Here is a 22,693-nt window from a genome sequence, read left to right as displayed (position 1 = left end):
CTCACCGTTGCTCATCCTAGCTAGGGAAAAGTGAACGTTCCCCCTCCCCCACTACCTATAACACAGCCAGAGAGAGCAGGGCAGTAACACACACGCCCAACATCCTTGTAGCTTATAGCTTTCATAACAACTCATGTTTTGGGCATGCTAGCATGAAAAGTAATAACCTTGCACAGTCATTGAGAATTGTATGAGCTGGCTTTTTATAGCTGGATCATTGACATTTTTAAATGGCTCCTGTAGCCATGAACATTTCATGCATATGTGAGGAAATGATCAGGCAACCCCACCTCTGTCATCTATTTAGGGAATGATTGTGTTGCTTTTGTCATGAGCTTGCTAGTTTAATTATGGATGATTTCTGCTGGGATTATAAGAACATTCTTTAAAACAAGGGCTTTTGAATTTAAATCTGAGAAAAATAGAGACCTCAGTCTACTGGGAGCATCAGTCAGAAAGCTCCTTCTTCCCCCTGCGGGCTTCAATCTGTCTTTGTGTGTTCTCCAACTCCGTGGCTATGATTAGCTTTAAATATTAATTGGATTTTACTTTATTTATTAGCATCAAGATTTAGTCCAGAACGCTTTGCCAGACCTGTTGTTTATAACATGTCTCTGTAGTGGTTGTGGCATTTTAAATGAATGCACAGACGTGGTGGGCGTTCCATGCCAAACACTCCCATAGGTGATTACGACTTGGGAGCTTTCAGGCCTCAATCTGAAATTTGTGCATGTGTGTGTTCGTGCGTCTTTTTACAGTCGCATTGATTTATCGGTATCATTGGTTTCTACATCTGTCTGATGAGATTTTGTTCAGTCTGATTTGATTTGCCATTATTGTGACAGCAACCCAGAGAGCATTAACGGATGGGATTTGCGTGTGCTCCACGTCCAGAGGTCTTGAGCTGGATCCTCTAACTGTGATCTCGAAAGGCTTAGTCTAAGGCTTGGAATTTTCCTCATCAGATCAAGGAGGGGTTTATCTATGAGCTTGTCTAGGAAAAAGAAAAGCAGTGTGTAATCTGGATGAAACAGCATTCACTATGTCCATGTGTTTCCTTAGAAATTTGGTGTGAATGTTAATGCATGATGGATGGCATTTTTCATCATTGCACCTGCAGGAGATGTTATCGTCTCCAGCCCAGTTTTATACAAAATTAACACACAGCTGTTCTTAAAAGTTGTGACGTTTTGCAATTATTTGCTTATAATTTAAACTATATATTTCATTAGAAGTTAGTACAAAGGTAACATGAATTTCAAACTGCAGCACTTTCTTTTGTCTGTTTTTATTTTAAATACAAACTTATTTTCAGTATGATGCAAGAAGCAAATTTATAAAGGTTGAGGTTGAGACAACTCTAGAAGGTGAATAATAGCAGTCTACAGAGCCATGTTGCTCTAGCATGTGATAACAATGTCTGACATTGTCTTGGTAAAATAAGGATGGCTGGATGGCAGCATTAGATGCTCTAATGCTGGTATATATTGTTCTTCATTAAAGGTGCCTTAAAGGATATGGAAACTACTCCAGCTTTTAGCCCTAATGCCCCCCATTACCAGTATTGATTTTTGAAATGTTTACTGATCAAACGCATTCACTCTTTTCTCCATCATCCATCATTTACAAAACAAATTTCACATTTTAATTCAGCTTTTTTCTACTATTGGAAAAAGAATGCCATCCGTAAGAGAAAAAATTCTGGTACTTTTCTTAAAGTAATGGATTAATAACCTAAAATTTCAAGTTATTTTCTCAATTTCATATTATTATGTCTAATGCTTGAGTTATGTTGAGACCCCCAACTCAAAATTCTTATCTAATAACCTGAAATTTTAAGCAAATTTACATGTGAGTTTTGTCTTTTATTACCCATGATACAGCTGTTTATAAATATGTTGCTGGTATCAAATTCAAACCAAAGATATATATTTTTCAGAAAACAACAAAATTGATCATTTTTTATCTCTTATCATCTACTACTTTCAAATAAATATAGGGTTTAAATGTTTGAGAATCATTCTATTTTTATTTACACTTTACACAACGGCCCAAATCTTTTTGAAAAAGGTTTGCAGTAGAAGTAGTTTTGCATCTTTCCTGGTCTGATATCTGAGTCTGAAACACATTCCTAACCTAGTAAGAAAAAGTGCCATCATCAACTTTGGATGACTTCATTCAAGTCTGTATCTATTTTTTATTGTTTTCCAGGTTTTAACATTTGTGTTCTGTGTTTTATTCCAAGCTTTATTATGTTTTATAGTTTAAACCCTTATGAATCAGTATCATGTACCGATAAAATTATAAAAGCCCACTTATTTGCTTGTCTGCTGCCACCCTACAGTGTCAGTGCTTTTAGACATCGCTCTTTAGCGTCAGTGTTGAATTAACATTTCATCTGAAGACCTTTCGTTCCTAGCCTGTTCCTCCCTCTCTCCCACACTCACCCCAAGCAGCATTTTAAATTTAGTAGGAGGCAGAAACAGGCAGATATAGTGTACTGGTAATTACTCTCTGAAATCTTTCAATGTGTAGCTCAGGTCCTGTGTTCATTTTAACCTTGTGAAGCGTTTCGGAACCTGCTGTAAACAAGGGCTCAGTTTTGGTTGTTTTTTTTTTTTTTTTTTAATGCGTTTGCTTTTCATTGTAACGTCACACAATTGGAGTCACAGCTTGCATTTTTCAGGAAAAAGTTTAGAGTTATCAGGATGTATGTGATCTGATCTTTTTGTAAGTCTTAACTATGGACTAACGCGCTAAATGAAGAACGCTTACACAGTTTCTGTCTCGACTGTATCGAGTAATTACTTAAAGTCCAAGCTGGAAAAGTAAGTGAACCCAAAAGCTCAGCTGTTGAATGAGATGAGATTGGCGGTGTGGCTTAAAAGAATTGGGTTTTGGCTTAGCCACAACCTAAATTAGACAAATATTCACAGCCTAGAACATTTCTCATACGTTTTGGCACTACAGTTTTTTCTGATTTAAAAAAAAAACAAAAAACGAGTAGATGTCAACCAGAACCTAACCTAAACCCTGAGACTATTTGTTGCTATCAGTGTGGTAGTCATTAAGATTCAGGCAGCTGCAACAGCTACACAAGTGTTTCTATAACTCAGTGTTCATCATAAATCTACATGCCTACAAATGGAGCAAATTCAGAGCTCTTGCTACTTTCCCTAGTGTGGGCGTCCTGCAAAGATCACACCAAGAGCACAACATGCAAGCGTGAAAGCGGTGAAAAAGAACCCGAGAGTAACGTTAAAACACCTGCAGAAATGCCTACAACTTTATATTTGTTTATGTGTCCACTACAAGAAAAAAACACCTGGACTTACAGGAGAGGGGGCACCATGGTTTGGGGCTGTTTTGCTAACTCCGAGACTCAGAGACAACGACCAACACAAGGAAACACACAAAGAAGAAAATTCATGTTTTAAAATAACAAAAATCGGTTATTTTAACCTAATGGAGACTGGCATGACCTGAGCAAGGCTGTTCAATCAGGCATCCCTGAAATACAGATGAGCAGAAAAATGTTTGTAGGAAGGAGATTCTCACTCACTCATGAGTTAAGTGAAAATTAAATCACATATTTGGAGTAATCAATGTAGAAGGTTTCAAAACCTTTTTCCTCAAACTGATTTGCCTGCTTTAACCATGCAGGAGGTGAAATGTTTTACATTTTCCTACCCAAATTACTGCATTACAGCGATCAGTTCAGTGCAAGTGAATGCGTATATTAAACCATCTAGCCAAACCGAAAAATATGAAATCAAAATGAGATATGAAAGATTTAGTGCTTCCTATTGGCTGAGTTTATTTTCCAATAAGATCACATTTAAAATGTGGTACTCGCCAATCTGTATCTGTTGTTTGACATCATTGCTATGCTTCATATATTTTTATAGTTTTCTAGGGAGCTAAATAAAGAATTCTGTGCTTCCGCAGACCAAAAGGTAGATTAACTACAGCAAAAACAATGCAAACAAAAAGCGCCAGCATTGGCAGATAGCTAAATTGTTAATTTAACTATTAGTATTGACTGATTTTTCTCAACTGTATTTTTTTATATTTCTATTTGTTTTGCAATCAATAAAAAAAACCACTAGAATTTCCTACAAAGTAAAAACTCAAGAAGTAGAACAAAGAAATTGCTTCTTCATAATCTCGGAACTGCTACGATGTTCCAACATGTTAAGGCACTGCGTGACATTGCTCAAGGATGTTATTGTGTGTTATCATCCAGTATATTGAAAACTGCGATACAAACGTGCAAATTCAGCATTCCAGGTCCACGATTTGTTGCACCAAGCTTTTCACTTTGTTGCACATTTCAAGGAGCAGCAGCTGCTGCCTCTTAGCGGTGTTTTAGTGTCTTAATATTTCACCCTGGCATGCTCACTTGGCAGCATGACAACATAGGATAGGAGAAAAAAATGTCGATGAACATGTTTCTGCTACTGAAATGGTGCATAGATGTTTGGTTACTATTCTTTTGTACTTGCAGCTGTGGTATTTGACAGTTTACACTGATCTTTCCACTGGATTGAAAACAATGGATTAAAAACGCTGCTACAGGCTGTAACAGACAGACTGTTTCATATAACTATATACACATAGACTATAAGCACACACCCCCAACCTTTTCCCAAAAACACAGTGTTCTGTACCCATGCGGTGTGAGGGTAAAGAGAGAACAGTGAACCATGGGAAATGCACTACATTACAAGGGAAACAAGGCGTACTGCAATATTTATGTGCACTTTGACAAAAGTTAGCTTTTTTTTTATGCTGTTAAAGAGGGTAAGCACAGAGCGTCGGAGAAATGGCTAGTCAGACATTGACGTCAGCAAATTGTGGAGACTTTGACAAGCCAGCCACCATTATAGGAGCTGAAGACCTGTGATATAGCGCGGCTATACCTGTGACCCAAAAGCTGAACTGTGTTTAATCCACACCTCTCTTAAAAGCCTCTACTCGGTTGTTGTTGTTTTTTCTTTTTTCCCCCGTTTGCTGCGTTACCAAGCTGAATCAGCTCATACTCTTTCATAATGGAGGTTCAGTGTGAAACGCTGGAATCAGAGAAATTTCTTGTGTCTTCTGCCAACACAGATTTAAGCTCATCAAGTGGTTTACTCATTAGCGCAACCCCTCTACAGCTATGTGATGTATGTAGAGGCTTTAGTGTAGCGTTACAGGTGCAGTAGCCCGAAGCGGCAGATCCTGTGTGTGGAGGTGTGTGTCCTGCTGGAAGCCGAGGCTGTCGTGCCCCTGTGATCCATATGGTCATTGTCAGAGGCCCTGCCAGGGCTCAGCCCCGTATCAGCTCGCCCATTCCCCTCTCTGGCACTCGCTGCCAGCTGGGGAGGAGAGCAGAAGAGAAAAGAGAAGGGAGGGGAGTGCTATTTGTTTGTTTGCTTGCCTGTTTTGTTTTATTTAAGGGGTTTTTGCTGATCACAGTAGAGACTGGCCTAGAAATGCGACTGTGCTGCGCTGTGCAGGGCAGACTGGACGTCTGAATCAGCGATGGAGCGAGGGATGCGGGCCTTTTGATGGAATGAGATTTTGGTGATCCTGTACCCCTGTAGTTGTTTATTAAAAGAATCAAACGTTGTGATAGATCGTATGTACAGATATAAAAGCCTTTTTTCCCCCCCGTGATGCTAGACTCCTTTTAGTAAGAATGTGCTAACATCCTAAGCAAAGTACACCAGTTCCATCACCCACATGCTGCAATACATGAAATACGTGTATATCCAATCAATATCAGTGAAGAGCTAGTCCCTAAGCCTTCTGACTCCTCTTCATTTTTGTGGGGGTGTGTGGGTGCTTTCAACAACGCTTGTGCTTTTATTGCTTTTATTCAACCGCCATATCGGCTGTTATTTTGGTAACACTTTACAATAAGGTACACAAAATCCTGAGTTGTCCAACCAATGAAACAGGATGTAACTACTGAATAGTTATAAAAGAATACTTTAAAATAAGTGCTAGTATAATCAGGATTAGCATTTTCTGTGAAAAAATAAATAAATGTGTACCTACAGCAGCTTAGTCATGCCAAACCTAAGGTTCTTTTGCAGAAGGAACTTTGTTTCAGTCTCCTAATTATTTTCCTACACTTCTGTTTTGCAGTTTTTGAGACGCTCCTAATGATACCCATACTTCCTGCTCAAGCCTTTTAAATTAAAAGCCCTCTTGTGGCTCCAAGGGCTTAATCACTACCTGTCTAAATAAGCTTTTACTTGTATATATCTTCAAGTCATGTTTAGTTTAGTACTCAGCATTTTCACACGATACATTATGACAGAAGGGAAAGACTTGGCATTACTAACTGGAGAGAGTATTTCTGATATACAAGAAAACATAGTTGTAAATATGACTCTACATTGCACGATGGAGCACAAAGGAAACGGAAGGAAATCTAATGCCATCTGTTTAAAAGAGCAACTTTTTCCTGTTGCGAAATAAGCTGAGAAATGAAGTGTTGCCTAAATGGAAATCTTTAACTAAATAATGAAGATTAAGTAAATGGGCAGATGTATATGAATCAGCTTTAGTGCTCATATTTCAGATGTGTACGTGTCTGCTTGTCGCAAAGGAGCAACTGAGTTGCAATTCTTGGCTTGGCTCAAAATTTAAAATTCATCTAATTCAGCATGAATTCCTTCAATGGGCACTTCCTAAAAGGTTCTTTAACCAGTTAAGTAGGTTGTCTAGTATTTGCTAGAGTTTTCAGGAAGGATATAATAGCAGTAGGGTTACTTTCACTGATTTGGTTCTCACTCATTCATAGTAATCTACAAAGGGATATTTTTGCTTTCATTCCACGTTTTAGTGTTCGCCTTGCCTTTATGTATGCATGGTATATATGGATCTCCGATGGTATAACTAATTATAATACTAAGAGCTGATGACCAAGTAGTTAAAATTCTGTTCTACAGGAAATTCTCTGAGCTTTACTTAGTGATGAGAATTCATGATTTCATCATACAGAATAATGAAGACTTTTTTGCGTCTGTGTTCCATTTTCTAGTTACACCGACGTGCACACACGCGCGTGTGTTTGTGCGTGTGTGTGTGTGTGTGTGTGTGTGTGTGTGTGTGTGTGTGTGTGTGTGGAGGACATTTGGCAAAGCAGTGCATTTCTTACCATGTGTAGCTGCTCTGAGTGCCATCTCTGTCTAATGCATTATCCAAGCAGCCCTTCAGCCATTTGGTCTGGCCTCTCATTTGTGTGTGTGTGTGTGTGTGTGTGTGTGCGTGTGTGTGTGTGCTGTGTTGTTGTTCAGTGTTCTTCATTTCTATCATCCCCCTCCTGTCTCCCACTGCCCTTCGCCTCCTCCGCTTTTTCTTTTTTCATACATCACAAGGTTTCATCTTGGGGTGACGAGCAGTGTTCGGAGAAGATGCAGCAGCATCTCCAGACCTGTGCAGCAGCATGATTAGGCCGGTGATATTTGTATGCATTGCTGCACGGGGTACGACCTTAAATTTAGCCATTTATTGATTAAATTTGGATGACTTTGCAGTACAAAAGTAATAACAAGATCTTTGTTAAGTAGCAAATGCCATGTTTTTGATACCATTTTCTGATGAGAAGAGAAGACAAGCCTGAGCAATCCCAAACGCATTTATCTAAAGTGATATAATTTCAATATTAAGTGAAAACAAAAACAAAAGCTATATATTTTAACCCATATCTTACAAATTAATGTAAGCTAATGTAAACAATGGCCTAAAATAAGAAACAAGTTGTAGAAAATCCTTTAATAAACCTTTTAATGGCTTATTTTTTTTTTCTTTCAGGTCTCGTTGCCCTCAAAGGCAGCTAATTCTCAGCCTCCTTATTCCACATGAATCATTTAATAACCCTGATAAATGTGTCCAGGCTTTTTATATGTTTTATAAAAGAAACCCCACAATATAGCAGTTTTAAAGCTATATTAATAAACTATTTTAGAGCTTTTTAAGGAAAATTTTTGTTAGACACTCAGACTATGAATAGATGGCTCATATGTGATTCTTTGCATTGTTTACTGATTTGCATATAAGAATATACAGAAGGTTGACAAATAAAGGTGGAATTAGAAACCTTGACCCAGTGAGGCAGTCCAGTGGCTTAGTTTTGCTGCCAAAATTACATTTATGCTCCCTGCATTGGTCCCTTGCCTTGTCGATGTGACATCATCACACAGCCACATGCATTTATACTCACCATTATGGCGCTTTTATCCATTTGCAGTCTTCTGCAGCAGTGTTGCAGAAATCTCCCTACATGAGTTCTGTGCCATCTGGGAATCCCTGTGCTCCTGCACACGTGTGTCATATAAATGCCCATACGGGCGGTGTGGTCTTGCCTCAGGCTCGTCCATTTTGCGCCAGTGGATGTGATGCCACTTTTGCCATCCATGCGATGTATTCCCACAGTGGCAAACATAAACCGGTGCTTAGACGAAGTGGTCACTGCAGTTTTATACAAAGTTATTCAGAGTAGTCATCCTTATCCTACAGTAAAAAATGTCTCTCCTGATGTGAGTGGTCTAGTCCGAGATGAAAATGGCCCATGTGTCATAGCCTTTGCCAAAGCTTTGGACACCTGTGGCAGAAGATGTAAATGAAAACATGATGTTCAATGCCAAGAAGCACTGAGGCTGCTCTGGTGTTGGCCGCCGACATGTTACAAGAACCATGTATATTCTTCTCCTATTTAATATGTCTGTATGTTGAAGGAACATGCGGAGCAGAAGGTTCTCTCCAAGCCCCAGAACCTGCATGGGGCATCTGCAGCTTCCTGTTACATGAACATACAGCATATTTTTATATCACATGGGCTTCCTGTTTCCACCCACCAAGCTGACAGCCAGCATTATCCAGGCCTCTGTCTGTTGTATATACAAATTATTATATTATATAATAATATTATTTTCATAAGGGAAAATCATTTCTATCTACATCAATTTTGGAAAAACAGACAGACACATCTAAATCACAGAGACGGGAAAAAATGAGTCACTTGTTATTATACTGCCGTTAGAAGATTTAGAGTTTATTTTTTGTTTGTCCCGTGACACTTATCATATCTGCCGTGCTCTTCTAGTACATACCAAATTACATACCAAATACAAACTCTACCACATATCATTGTCTTTACTTGCCCAGATTAAAGCGATTTAGGTAGGTACCTGTACCTATTAGTCAAACAGATGCACAGTAGCTTAATGAAACATTGATTCTCACCATTGGAACACATGCTAATCCTGTTGGGGGAATCAACCCGTATAAATGTTTAGGTTTCTTGTTTTCCTGGAGGAGCTAGCCATCCACATTTTCTCATTTTAGTATTAGCAGCAAAAATACTCTCATGTCAGTCTGATCACATAGATCTGGGTGATTTTTATCAGTGAAAAGTGCTATATAAATACATTTTACTTACTTATGTCCTTATCAGTTAGACTCAAGATTCTCAATTAAAGGGACAATGATCACATGGTGTATCAGAGTTCTCAAAGGAAATCTTTAAGTTGCAGAAAAGGTGTTCCTAGACCACGAGATAAGTAGAGCAAAACGCCGAGTGGATTTTCCAAAATAATTCAGCTTTCTTTCTTCTCTAAAAAACTGACTTGTTACACGAGTCGCAGCCAGTAGCATAGCATGGCAGCTTAATGCTTACAACAATTATTTGATAGTAAAGTTAAGTATCTGCTGCATTCATTTTAAACTTGAACCTGAAATCACTCGCCCAGGTGAGGCGTTCGATAAAACTTCCCACTACTACTCTCCCAGCTCCCAGCTTTTTCTGAATTCCCCAAATGCTCTTAAAAAAACGAAAACCTTGAAACAGATGCTTCACTCTACCAAAACTCTGTAAACATTATATAGAAATGATCATAAGCAGCCGCTTAAAAGATCTGCCTCCGACATTTTTGTTGACTTTAAGCTGAAGCAACACGAGCTGAGGCATGCAAGGAGAGAACAAAGGAAACATTTATGTTTAATGTTTAAGCATAGCAGCTAGAAATCATTCAGATCTCTTTATTACCAGTGTGGAAGGTGTCTTATCAACACTTTCAAAGGTGCAAACTGCCTTTTTTCACAAAACTGTGCTTTTCCAGGTGTAACAGGGTCAGATGGGCAAAACTTGACTGGATGACTTTTCTTTGTAGTCTTTAACTGCAGGGTTGTGTGCACAGAGCATAACACTTTGACACTTTATAAATCTTGATTTGCCTTTGTATGCAGGATGCTAATCATAGATGCTACAGCCACAGCCTCAGTGGCTACTGCTCAGTGACTGAAAAGTCTTCCTATCCTAGATAGACCAAGAAACATTTCAGTGTTGAATAAATCATGCTTATAAAATAGTTCCAAAATGAAAGTCGAACCATGTTTGAGGCACATCTTAAACATCACCTGGGCGACGTTTGATTTTCTAGTAAGATAAGTCTGTGTCTCTATGTTTGCTTTACTGATTAGAATAAAGGTAGATGAACAATTTTCTTTTTCTGGAAAGTTTCTGGATTAAAAATGATGAGGAGAACGACCACATCTGAGCAGTGACACAAATTTGCAACCACACACGTTTAAAATTCATTCTGGTGAACTAATTGGCAATAACCAGATCTATATTATTTATCTGATCAGTTTTTAAGAGACGGTTCTCTACAGTTCAGCCTTTCTCATTGTACGGTGATCAGTTTTGACTGGGGAGATGACGTCAGGGTTTCAACCATGTTCAGACTCTTAAAATGATCATAACATTAAAAATGGACTTGCATCTGTTTTACTTAGTAAAACATGAAAGTAAGAACTGAGCCCAGAAACTCATCAGGAAAGTGTTTAGTCCCGCTGTAACAGTCTCTGTGGTGTGAACGCTAAGTTTAGGGCTTCGGTCAGCACTGGCAAAAGTAACAAACTTTCACTGCATGTACTGCCTATTTAAACCAATGAAGTTTGTATACTTGCTATCTGATTTGATAACATTTATGACAAAGCCACCAAACAAGAGAAACTATAAGTCAAAGCCTACTGTACGCCATTTCAGTGTGAAACTGTAACCAGAAGCTGAAGTCTATCCCACCCTTGGTTTATTTTAGCATAAAAATAGACACAGGAAGGAACAGCTGGTATAGAGGTTACAGCTGTGCCTATAGGTACTGTTAATTACCACATATACACATTTTAAATCTAGCATTTAGCCTAAATCTACTCAATTGTATATTAACAACAATTCTTATTTTTTTCAGCAGTTTGTTCAGCATGAACATTTTGCATTCGATCAGCTGACAGAAATGTTGTTGTTAAATATGTTTAAAATGCACACTGTGTGTAATCCAGCATAGATGAACATGGAATTTAGCAGGAAGACACGATACTGATTGCCATATGTCAGAAAAATTCACCACCCCGCATTCAGAATGTCGAGGAAAGCAGCAGCGCCGAGCCCTCCCTGTATGTGAACCACCGAGTGTCTTTTATGTTGTGTGATGATGCAACAGGGGACGGTAGGCAGGGGAGGGTGATTAGGAATAGAGATGGGCAGAGAGGAAAGGATGGGAAGCAGGAAGAAAGAGATGAAGAAATGAGAGTTTTTGGCGTAAAAGAAAGGGATGAGCTAGTAAAATATAAATAAATAAACAAGAAGAGGAAAGAAGGGGGAGGAGAGGAAAGCAGAGAGGAGCCTGTGCTCAGACACAGCCCTGTGTGTTGCCATGGTGCAGGCTCAGTCAGAGCTGCACAGCAGCTTTGCTGCTCAGCTAGCTAATTACCACAGGCTGCAATGTTGATACGCAGGCGACCAAAGCCTGCTTGTTTTCCAAGACAATTTTTCCCTCAACCACACGGCTGTAGCAGTCAGGATGCAAATCGTTTCTTTATATGCAGAAAAATATGTCTCTGATGCTGATGATGCTGTGACTAAAATGCAGTATAAAAATGTGCAGTTGCTATGTGGTGAATAGCATTATGGAACACAGTAGTGGTCCTCAGCTCTACTGTAAAGCGCTCTTCCAGCCCAGAGCTTCATTGTCCGACTGCCCCTGCTTTCTGAGAGCCAGCGGGTCCCAATCAGCCTGCTTATAAAACCCAATATGGGCCACTGTGGATTAATACTCACCATTAAAATGTGCAATTATGTAATCAGCCAAATCCAAGCCCTGCATATGTTCTCTAGAATATCTCAGCAGGTGGGAATGTGGGAGGGGAGGGGAGGGACAGTGTGATTGACAGGAATGACGCAACATCAGTACATTCTGCCAGAATTTGGGATTTTCAAGAAATTCAGCCCGTCATTCACACCGCATTAACATTTAGTGTCAAACTAGTCGTTCTTTTAGCCTTTCAAAATGAGAAATGAGCTGTGCCTTTCTATGATGATGCAAATGATTTGACCAGCAGTCCAAAGCTCACAGATTTACTGTGCTTACATTTAAGAAGCTGGAGCCAAGAGTTTTTGGGTTAGGTGGACTCATACAAAGCCATCTTGAAAACACCTCCAGGTATTAAGTTTAGGCTAGCAAGAGAAATCTATCTAAATGGATGGTCAGTGTAGAGTGTAGAGTTACCAGTCAAATGTGATTACAAACAATTTGCCCAAAAATAAGGGTTATTTTTTTTTCCACCTCAGCCAACACAGTCAGCTTCTTTACCTAAACCCACCAGAAGCCCTAAGCAACTGTTATGCTAATTCATATTACACATATACCTAGATTTACAAAACAACTTTAAGTTTTCATTCAGTATAACCCAAAATGAATGAATGAGTGAGTCATCAGGAAAGTGGTTACAGAGGTCAAGTTAGAAAGACTTCTATAGAACCCGAAACCTTTTTGCAGCCACAGCTATCGCCATCTGGTGGCCTTCGAATAGAATGCTGGTTTAAAGCTGGCTTCATCTTACGACCCGAAAGCTACAGCTCCTGTTTATGCAAAGAAACCGAGCACATGCATCAGTGCTACATGGTGATTGGCTTTTTGAGGGGAAGGGAGGGACCATCAACATCTCTGGCATTCCCAAAAGTCTTGTGTGCATTTCTACTCGGAATTCTTTGACCTCATAATATCTCTGATGCATCTGCACTGGCTTGTCCTAGAGGTAAAAATTAAATTAATATATTAAATCTTGCTTGCGTCGTCTGCATTAAAACTGAAGTCGCAAATCAGTGAGTTGTGGTTTCACAGGGGGATTTTCTCAGCAGGGTGTGGTGACATCTTGGGAGGTAGTTTACTCTCATACCTTTATTTGTAAAGAGTCCAACGGGCTTATTCTCTCTATTTATAGTCTTGAAGCTAAGCATGCATCTTCACGTTTGACAGAAAACATGATAAAGATATTTTAATCAATTCCTTTTATTTATTTAATGTCTGCAGCCCATATATTTTGCTATCATATTCCATCTATTAAATCAGTTGTTGTGTTTCAGCAGCCAGCTGGTATACAGTGGGGGTTTTTGTGTCAGAGAAATAAAAGGTTTGCATGTTTTCAGATCAGTGTGTCATCTCTCCAGTCCAGTAATATGGCTGCTCTGCTCTTGGCTGAAACCCATTCTTTAGGGGACAGTGTGTATTGCCTGAACGCAGCCCAAGGTGGGCAGTGAAAAATAGGCAATCTGGACCCTCGACAGGAGGCAGATTGATTTGGCAATCACCAAAGTGCTACAAACGTTTAAAACAATGCCCTGCTTTTATTCCCCTCTGCTGTTTGGCGCTAAATACATCAGCATATGGATAAATGTGCTCATGTATTCATAACTATCAGAGGGAAACTAGAGGCGCAGCTCTTGTATTTGTTGCCTCGCTTGTGTCCTACTTACTGTAATTCTTCATCACTTTCAACACCTACACTTATTGTGAGCCAAAACTCAGGCACGGGTAGTGAATGGAGATTTGTGTGCATGTGGGCGTTCCCAAGTGGAGCTTATAGAAAATCATGAAACCTCAACCATGACAGGAGGATCTCTGCCGCTGTGTTGAGACAGGCCTCGGCTCCTGAGAGATGGGGACGAATGGTTTTTATTGGCCTTTAGGCCAAAGTTAGGCTTGTTATTTTCACTATATTATTTTACAGTAGATCGCTAAGGACTCTGTATTTGCTCTCTATAGTTTTATCACTGTATCATGATTTTGATTTGTGAACGAGCGCTGCCTGAACAGCTGCAGCGGCCATTTGGTCCAAAATATTCTAGCAGATTTGATGAAAGGTAGGACTGCGTGAGCAAAATCGTGTGTAGTCAAAAGCAGGTAAAGGAAATTAAAGAAAGCTAATCTCTTTTCTTGCAATAACATGCACTTAAGGGGTTTAAGGATCGTGTTTGCAATACTGTTAGGACCATGAAGCAGAATCACAGTTGCAATGTTCCCATTTAAAGGAAAAAAAGTCTAAAATTGGATTGGTTTAAATGCAGCTCAGAAGATTGTGGTCTGGGGTTCACTGGAAAGAAGTAAGGAAAGGTGACAAAAGTGAAAACAGAGCATTAAAAAACAGTGTTGTTTGCTACTCGTAGTGTTTATTTATTTTGATGAGGATCGCTTTGATTTTCAGTATGATACTTCTGTGAGATTTCATGTCTTTAGTACATTTGAGATGTCAGGATAGACTTAAGACTGATGAAAATCTTAGTTTCTTAGTATATAAACAGCTGTGTTTTTGGTAAATTTGAAGCTACAACTAGAAACAGCTAATGCAGCTCTATCCATGACTAAAAATCCATCTGCTAACACACTTGAAACTCACAGTTAAAATCATTTTATTGCCACATTAGTTCATACAAAAACCTTCATGTAAAACTATTGCATGTTCACCTGCTGGAGGCTGGTAACTGCTCATCCACCTTCTCTGCCCATCGTCCCATCTCTCTGTTACTGTTACATTTGCTGCCTGATAAAGGCATAACAGACTAAAAATAAATCTTTAAGTAAAACAACTGACCTAAATATTCATATGATATTAGACTTATAAGATCTTATTTAGCTAATTTATTTAGAGCTCATTTCTGGATATTTTCTTAAGTGTTTGCACTCGCATTGTGAAATATCTCACCTCATCCTGCCTGGGTGTTTCCTCCATGGAAGCTTGTTTCCTCCACTGAAAAAAAAAAGTCCACATTTTTAGTTATTTGCTGAAGATGTATCTTAGTAACTTGGCACATGCAAAGTAAACCAAAAATGAAAACTAAGAATATTTCACATCAGAGCAGCTGAGTAGTAAACCCATAAAAGCTTGAAAATGGCAGCACTCAGTTGGTTGTAGCTGTGCGCTGTAGCTAGTCCTGAGCTACAAATCCAAACCATCGGAGGGAAATAAATTCAGAGGCTTTTTCAGGATAACCAGTCAAAAGCAGAGCGCTAACATGCTACAGTGACCTGCGCAGGCAGGATTATGCTGATGACTATTAGACTCCTGTCACTGTGAAGCCTCACCACAGCACATGTGGTAGTTTCCATTGGAGCTGTTTTTCTGTGACATTGACTCGGTGGTGCTGGTTGTGAGACCAGTGACTAATTTGAATTAGCAGTTTAGTAATTTTCCCAGTACATGTATCTGCTAAAAAATCTGTGATGATTATTGTTTCTAAGTTTTTCATTACCCATCTTTAGCACAGCGGTTGGCTGTTTCCAAGAGCACCTGTAATGCTGTTACCACTTATTAGCAGCAACATCTGAAAAGCAGGGATGACTCAGTCACAGGGCTGACACCGATGCATCATTTGTCGTGCAGCTTTATATGTTGCAGGAATGTATGTATTGTATGGTCTTTAAAAGCAAAGAATAACGACATGGTTAGGATACTGAGTCAGTCAGTTGAATCCGTTTATTGATTGTTTCTAAACTGGACAATCAGGCCCATTTTTTGCAATGTATAAATGAAAAACGAATATTTAATGTATTTAAAAATAATCGTTCTCAACATTTCTGCTGTTAAATGTTCTTGGTTTTTTCTGTTGGTTTATTCTGTACCTTATTATCTGTAGATTGCAAAAAATGTTTCAAGTTTTCTTTATTTATAACGCCCTGAGGGTTTAGATCCTTGATTTAGATAATCACCTGCAGCAACTGCTTTGTTGCTTTGTCATTTTTCCAAAAACACACAGACCACAGCAGTACTGATATTAGAATATAAAGAACGGCTAAAGTCATGATATTATTAAGGCCATTTGTTTGTCTCTGTGCATCTGTGATGGAAAAATAGAGAAATCTACTGTGGTTTTGAGTTTTTTGACTGGGTTTTTTTTATTATGAAAGCATTACAAGCATTCAAGATGCAGTCACAAAACTTCATAGGAGAATGTTTGACATCATAATTAAGGTGGAGTCTTAAAATTAGTGTGGTCTATGGATTTGCTGGTGTCTCGGTTGTGTGGCAGATTGATGAAAAAATTCTCCATAACTCAGTTGCATTAGTTTCCACTACAATCAAAGTCAAAGGTTTGAATCAAAGACATTAGTGGAAACATGTTGCTTTTGAAAAAAGATAATACTGAAATATCACCCACCCCACTTGGAAAAGCACAGGTCTGTCTAACTACACTGTAATAACATTAATAGAAGTTCAGCTGTATTCAAGTGTGCCAGTAAGCCATGACATTGTCACCGTGAGCCAGCGTGAGCAATGTCAGCCACTATTAATGTTATTATTTACAACCTGCTCTTTTCCCACTTTGTCGTGTCAGAATCCACGCTTGCTACATGCCAGATGTACTGTCACAAGCACACAGAGCGAGGTGCAGTCAAGTTCAAACCCGATCAGTTGTAGAAAGCCTTCTTGAGCAACATTGTTATGAATATTCGTTACACTCAGTACTTCTACCTAGTGGCTGCTACTTGTGAAGGTCAAACTAGCCAGCTCTCATTTGAAGCTGCTCAGCATGGCAGAGAGGTAAGCCAGAGCATGCTTTTGTAATATTACATAAAGATGAGGAGGGAGTGCTGCTGACAGCTGTGACGGGCTATTAATTATAGTTTCATAGATGTGTGTCCATCCTTCATAGGTGTGTGTTGGGAGGGTTTGGAAGCAGGGGGGGGGCAACATAGTCAAAATGCTCAATCACAGCCATCAAATCAGAAAACTTTGAGCTTTAATTGGTCTGTTTTATGTGCGAACTAATTAATTTCCCTATTGAAATGAATGGCTGGATTCAGCTACCGTTGTAAAGGGATAGCTGGAACAGTTGACCTTTACCGCTGTGGGATTTTCTTTATTACATCTCGTTATTCCGCCTTTGTCCCTGACATTGAGTTTTGACAGCATCTGCAAGTAAAACATCTCTCGCTGTCATCTGTTCAGCCTTCTCAGATGCTTCTTCTCTCACCTGGCTTCTCGCCCTCCCTCTTCCCGCTTGCACAGGGGATACAGCGTGAATGAGATGTTGGGCGCATGGTAATTGAGCAGGTATTGATTAGACTGCAGCGTGGCCTACGAGAAGCCAATAAGAGCCGAAGGATCAGAGCAGCAGCACCAACTGCATCTCTCATTCTGCTAGAAAACAAACGCAGCACAGCTAGAGGCATCTACTTTTTTAGATAACGTAAGCACGTCACAGCATACCTTGTTCTCCTATCTGCTATTAGCGCTGACTTCAGGCCTGGGAAGAGCTTCCTTCAGCATCGGCTGAAGCATTTAAATGACTGGGCGCATCGTCTGAGCAGGGCTGACTGTCATATTTCACCACTGGAGACTGAGCTCTCATGTCAGCGTGCCTTGGTGAGAGCAGAACTGATATGGAAATGTTTGCTAAGGAGGAAAGGGTTATTGCCCTGTCAGCATGCTGTCACCGTGCACATGCTGAAGCCTCTCCGTCTTTTTCCCCCCTCTACCTATGACGAAGATGAGGGTTTAAAAGCACAGAATGTAATGCTGACAGTCAAACCTTCCTAAGGTTTTGGATTATTTTGAACAGAGGCAGCTGCCTGCGTATATGTTATGCAAGCTTCACCAACACATTTAAAATTAGATTTGTTGATATTTGTTATGTTTTTTTGCCATTTGTTTACCACAGTAGTAATTATATGTTAAAGAGAGGCTATGTGCAAACCTGTTTAGACTCATTTTGCTGCTCGTATTGGAGTGGCTTATTTGTACTATTCAGGCTTGTACAGTAGATATGACTATCCCTCAGTAGCCTTTTAACTCATCTTAGGAAGTAATAAAAAGTAAAAAGCTGTAAAAACTGTAAAGAAAATCACCTATAAAACAGTAAATTGTTAATTTTAGACAAGTTTGTGCTAGTCAAGCAGTTAATGCTGTACTGATAAACATATTTGTTGCAATATTATTGTGTTTTCAATTATCTCATCTAACCCTGTACAAGGAACCTTTCCCTTTCAGTACTCGCCTGCCTGCGTGCTATTAAACGTATGCATAGTCAGAATAAAAAGAATATTCCTTCTAATGGATTTGTGCCTTAAATGGTGAGGGTTCACATCTTTATAGACATGTAAATTATAAGCTGTGGTATTCACTTAAATCGGTGTGTGGGCTCTGCGGTGTGTATGTGCTTGTGTGTGTGTAGAAAAGGCAGTCAGGCACATCCAGCCTATGGCCGGGCATGTGTGAGCACAGAGCCACATAAACTGCAGTGAGGTAACAGCGAGAGCCCTGAGAGGTGGAGCAAGGGGAGGTGGCTAAGCCAATGCTGTGCGAGCGCTGGTTACCATGGGAACACATTGATTATTTAACAATTTGGATGAAGCCTGTGCCCTGCACTTGCCAAGGTTCACTGGGAGTCTGTGTAGCTTTGCTGTCCTGAGGGTCTGCAGCCAAGTTGAGTGCTGTGTGGTGCAGTGCCACCAGAACATGATACACAAGCTCTGTGATGCTGAGAGACAAGAGACAGATGCCACAGTCGCAACTGACAGAAGAGTAAGATGATAGATCGGTGAATAGGAAACCATCATGAACAGATGAACCTCGGGAGCGAGAGAAAGAAAGCACTGTGGCGATCATCGCTCCCGGTGGTCAGTGTGGACTTGTTGGAAGGAGCTCATGCTGGGGAGGCAGTCTGGACTTATTGTCCTCGTGTGCGCATTAGGTCTTTGTGTCCATATCGCAGCTTGTTTGTATGGGTGTCCCTGCAGGATTGTGCTAAAGCTTCAGCCTGAACTTACCACTGTAAATGGACACATGTAAAGAACAGCAACTGTTTGTATAAATGATTAAAGTCTGGAGTTAAAAGTCCTTTGCAGTCGTACTCATACACCTTAATGAGCTTTTGTTGAAACCCGACTCTAATGTGACCACCGTCAAAGTGTCTTTTCTAGATGAGAAAAAGCACTTTTAAATGAAAGGTACAAATGCTCACTGAAAGCTCTGTGATCAGATCAACTGGCTTGCGATGTGATTGGACCCCAGCCAGCTGTGAATGCCATCTGCTGTGGGCACATTATTAAAAAACAATCTGCCCGGGAAGTTAAAAGGTCACCTCACATGACCTCTTACGACTAGCAAGTTCCGCTTTTCGACAAAAATTATTAAAATAAACCAGTCATGCCGTTGTTTCCTTTTTACCTGGAGAATGATGTTTATTAACAAAAAAACACAAAATACACTGCCCATGTGGGAAGAATTGTGATAATTAGAGTGCTTATTGTACCAGGTGTACACGCAGATGCCCGTGGATTGGATGTAATTATCCAAATAATAGATCGAGACAAAACTCCAATGTGGCTGCCATGTAAATTTCTTCTGCAAAATTCAGACATTGAGTGGATTTTACAGTGTCAAGGAGACTCACTGAGTGTTTGGAGAGGCATAGACATAGAAAGTCAGAATTTTCGCTTCACTTGTGTGATTTTCAACTTACATCTCACAGTAGGAAAATCCAGATACTGTAAGACGTCGTTCTTCTAAAGGGGCTATTACAGCACAGGTAGTGCTATATGCTACCTCTGCTATGTATTTTAATCCTCTTTTATGGTCGGATTTCTTTAACCAGCTGTTTTGTTTCCTGTGCGTGAGGTTAGCATAGAGGTGAGAGCAGGTTGTCCACAGGGGGAGGCGGGGCAGTAATCCAGTCCAATCCAAGTTACCTGGGTAAATTGCTAAATGTTAAACAAACTCGGGGTGAGATTATCTTCCATTATTCCTTTTTGTTTGCTTGTTATGCGAGATTCAGATAGAGGGATTACGCAGCAATCCCAGGCCAGGATAATGCTGCTGTATTTTTTACCACTGATAGGTTTATTGTCTTTCAGCCGGAGTTGTAGGTTTGGTGATCCCCTCGGGAAGCATTAGTTTTCTGTGTTACTTACGATAAGCACTGGAGGCATACTGTAACAGGTGTGTTCACATGTGGTCTCAGTAGTGGATTCAGTAGCTTAGTCTGTCAGTCACCAAGGGACAACAGTAGCCAGTGTATTCCCCCGAGGTGCCCCCAGGCTGTGTTTCGTCAACTGCGGTTTCATGGTTTTCATTCACAGTAGACTGCCACTGACATAAAACATGCTTTCACCACCAAAATCTTCTGTTGAGTTGGGGTCTAAGATGAAGGGAAGGGAAAGTTCAAGCCGTTCATGAGAAATGTGCAAACACAAGCACAGACGTGAGCATCTGTTAGTCCATATGCAGATAACAGCGACGGCCCAATTGTGCTGACTGGGAGGGAGGACGAGGAGGAGGAGGGCCACAGCTGTCCAGAGTCATAGCACATCATTACTGAGTGGAGCAGGTTAAAACTACAGCTCCTCTTTGTCTGGAGACCTACCTTCATTACCAGGGAACTTGACACTGAGAAGTGTGAATGAAATTATGCATATCTTGCAAGGCGCTTTTGATCAAAGGATGAACTCTTTTGTCAAGAGTGTGTGTCAAGCCACTGTTTTGTAGACACAGATGTGTTGCAGCCACAAGCAGCTTGATTGAAAACCCTGAATCAGAGGCTTGTTTAATGCTGTTCAAGTAGATTAACATCTTACAGTAAATGTCTTTATTAGCATGATGTACACTCACCTGCCACTTCACTTGGTACACCTGTTCAACTGCTCATCACCACAAATATCTACACCGCAACTATCAACCCATAAACCCAGTGCATTTAGGCATGTAGGTATGGTTAGGACGACCTTTTAAAGTTTAAAGTGATCATCAGAATGAGGGAGAAAGGTGATTTACGTTACTTGAACATGGCATGCTTTTTGGAGCCAGAGCATTTCAGAAACCGCTGATCTACTGGTATTTTTCTCCACAACCATCTCTAAGATTTGCAGAAAACAGTCTGTAAAAAGAGAAAATATCCAGTGAGTAGCAGTTCTCGGGCAATCAACAATACCTTGTTGATCCCAGAGGTCAGAGGAGACTGCTTCGAGGTGTTAGGAAGGCAACAGCAACTAAAATAACCAGTTTTTACAACCAAGAAATGCAGAAGAGCATATCTGAATACACGTCTCATCTTGTAGCAGAAGAAGGCCACAGTCTTAAAGTACTAAGGCAACAAGTCACCAAAAGTGGACTATTTCTGCTGCACTTAATGTGGCAGTTTCAGAATTAGGTTCAGTCAATATAAAAGCGTGGATCCATTGTCCCTTGTATCAACAGTTTAGGTTGTTGGTGGTGGGTATTCTTTGGGCCCCTCAATAACAACTGAGTTATCTAAACACCACAGCCTACCTACGTATTGTTGTGGCCATATCCACCACTTTACAACCACAATTATGCACCAATCTACTGATAACCGCTTTTAGCCATCAGATCTCAGTCCAGTAGATCATCTTTGGGATGTGCTAGAACGGGATATTTATACAATGGCTGTGCAGATAACAAACATGCTGCAAATATGTGATGATATCATGTCTGCAGCACCCTGTTGAATCTATGCCATGATCAGTTAAGGCAGTTTCTGAAGGGAAAAGGGGGTCCAACCCAGTACTAGCAATATGTACCTAATAAAGTGTGAGTGAGTGTATATTCAAGGACTTGACAATAAAATGCGCATCACCCCAGACAGCTGAGGACCTGCTAAGAAATATAGTAGATATATAAACAGTAAGACAAAATAAAAATGTTCATCTTGTTCTACCATTCATCCCGCGTGTGTCCCTTTAATATCCATGCCTTTGTAAATAATTGATGGTAACTGTTCAATAGAGCAAGTAAAAGTGGATTTTTATATCATGAATGTGACAAACTGAAGTTAACTGAAAAAATAATTTATATAGTTTCATTTTATCAAACCAAATCCCAGATTCCTGAATTTCCTTTCCTTATATCTAATTATATATCATGTACATCTGTGTATATGTGCTCATATTGTAGAGCAGTAGAGCAGCATCACTCCAGGTAGTTATAAATTATAAAGTGGAAATGGCACAGTAACACAGTTCAGATTGAAAAGATGTATGATAGGCGATGTGTAATATGTAAGTCTTCAGAATCAGTCAAACTCAGCTGCTTAAACACTGTACACTGTAAGGTGATAGGGTGAGATTGGGAGAGGTTGGCGAGGTTAGTGTTAGGACAGACAGCTAAGGATTTTCTCCTCAGTGCTGGACCTGGAAGTATAAGGCCCTGCATGCACCGCTGTCTGCATCCCCCTCACGCACACAAGTCAATCAAATCAGTAGAAGTAAAGGATGGCCATCAGCTGCTCCAACACAAACCCCCTCCATCAAACTTCACTCTGCATGCCTGAAGTGGGCAAAGAAACACCAGGTGGCACAATAGAGCTGAGCTGGGAGGTTAATTGGACTGTGAAACTTAATCTTGT

The 22,693-nt window shown here is 40.0% G+C and overlaps 1 protein-coding gene across 17 annotated transcripts in view; it reads left to right on the top strand.

Annotated features, from left to right (window-relative positions):
- Positions 1 to 22,693, top strand: part of dlg3 (discs, large homolog 3 (Drosophila)) — an 80,488-nt gene that overhangs the window by 25,426 nt on the left and 32,369 nt on the right. The window lies entirely within an intron of this gene.

Source organism: Maylandia zebra, linkage group LG2 (genome assembly GCF_041146795.1).
Source record: "Maylandia zebra isolate NMK-2024a linkage group LG2, Mzebra_GT3a, whole genome shotgun sequence".
In the NCBI taxonomy this organism is placed as follows: Eukaryota; Metazoa; Chordata; class Actinopteri; order Cichliformes; family Cichlidae; genus Maylandia; species Maylandia zebra.
Note: the sequence above shows the minus strand (reverse complement) of the source record. Positions and strands in the feature narration are given on the sequence as shown.